We start from the raw sequence: 2004 nt of genomic DNA, 5'->3' as shown, positions 1-2004 counted from the left end.
AAAAAAAAAAAAAAAAACACACACAAAAGAAGATTCTGGACATTTATACAGAAATTATTAGCTTTTATCTGTTTTAATAAATAATTTGTACATATTTTTACATGTATTTTATTTGAGTTTTCCACTTCAATATTTCTTTTCAAGTCTTTTAAATATTTACACTTTTAATTACATTTGCTAAGATCGACCTAAATCAACTGAAGTTGAAGTTTATTTTTGTTTCATTAACTTCTTTAAAAAAAGAAACAACAGAAAATTTAAAGGTGCAAAAGACTCAAGTTGATGTAAATTTGAGGTAAGCATGTAGAATCCATTTTTGAATATATCATTAACTTAAGGGCGCCATCTACGGGAGAACTACAATATTTGTATTTCTGAGTGACTACAAATGAAAATAGTAATTTCAAAGTGAGTACATTGTAACTTTAGCAAAACTGAAATTTACCTGATTAAAATTAAGGAATGTATCTTCACAAAGAGATACAACAGGGAAATTTTTTTTTATCACAGTCAAGCATTTACAGAACAGTGACAAGGGTTATTCCCCTCGTATAGCTCAGTTTGTTAATAATTGCTAAGAGCGAGTTCCAAGGACTTGGCTTAATCCATAGAGATTATTTTAGACAATATATTAATCATGGAAAAATTGTAAATTGCAGGACTTTCTGAATGGCTTGCATATCGAAAACTGTTGCCATCAACGTTCTTTTCGAATCTGTATGTAGCAGGGATTTGAAACAGAATCTCTGGATACACGGTCAGATATTATGAGCCAACCACAAGTTTCCTGTGATCGGTCCATTAAGCAACCAATTAGTGTTAAACCATTGCTTGATTCCATTTTCTAGAATCTTCTCTTTGTGCCTTATATAAAGCTGCTTTTAGTGCCAAAACTCTTTGCAGAGTGTTAAAAACAGCCGACCCCTTCACACATCTCACCAGGCAGCATTGGAGGTGATTGAGTGAAATGTGCCTTCACTCTTGACAGGGACATTTGCAAGAACTCCAAGTTCTTGGGACAGACTCAATCAAACATACACACAATATGTCATAAGTAACTTCTGATGACACGGTGCAGCTTTCCCATTTCTCCCCAGATGTCATTATTGCCAAATTTACATCAGATCACCCCCTACTGGCTTTTAAAAATAGGAATGCATTGGATGATGTTGTCACAATTAGAATATGGAACAGTCATTACTGAAATTACATTTGTTACAGGCCTAATCAATGAAGACTGACCTTGAGATATTCACCAACAACATATGAAACATTGTATCCTATGTGAGCCATTTCAAATTATCGTATCATAAACGATGTTATAATATTTAAATGGCTCAGTGGTTAGAGTGTCAGGCTCACAATCATGAGGCCGTGAGTTCAATTCCCAGACTGGGTTATGTGCTGTGTTCTTGAGCAAGACACTTTATTTCACATTGCCCCATTTCACTCAGCTGTGGAAATGAGTCACAATGTCACTGGTGCCAAGCTGTGTCTTTGCCTTTCCCCTTGGTATGCATGAGTGACTGCTGGTCCTCCATAAATAACCTAGCCTGGACTTGTACCTCAGAGGGGAACTTTCTAGGTTCAATCCCATGGTAATTTGTGACCGAAGAGGGGGAGGGTCTTTAATGTTTAAATAAAGTGTTAATCTGACATTCAAATAGTTTGAGCTCAGCAGAATTTGAACTTAGATCATTGAGAGCAGAAACAAATCTTGCAAAACATTTTTCCATTAATAAATTAAATAGAAAGTCAAAGGTTACTTGTTTCTATAGAGCAGTGGTTCCCAAACTTTTTCAGGCTGCCACCCCCTTGACAGCCAGGCTACCTTCCTAGCGCCCCCACCTACCAACTAACCATCACAAACATAGACCTCTTTCTGAAGCAAATTCAAAGCAACTGTATTTCACAAATAAAACTTAACCTAACGAAGCCATCATTTTGTTGTTTTTACATGAACCATTACCTCATTATCGTCCCACTTTTCTTCAATATTCCCTT

General features: G+C 35.8%; 1 protein-coding gene across 1 annotated transcript in view; it reads right to left on the bottom strand.

Moving 5' to 3' along the window:
* Positions 1–2004, bottom strand: part of LOC106877295 (tRNA methyltransferase 10 homolog A) — a 16135-nt gene that overhangs the window by 4624 nt on the left and 9507 nt on the right. The window lies entirely within an intron of this gene.

The sequence above is a fragment of the Octopus bimaculoides genome, chromosome 5 (assembly GCF_001194135.2).
Source record: "Octopus bimaculoides isolate UCB-OBI-ISO-001 chromosome 5, ASM119413v2, whole genome shotgun sequence".
Taxonomy (NCBI): domain Eukaryota; kingdom Metazoa; phylum Mollusca; class Cephalopoda; order Octopoda; family Octopodidae; genus Octopus; species Octopus bimaculoides.
Note: the sequence above shows the minus strand (reverse complement) of the source record. Positions and strands in the feature narration are given on the sequence as shown.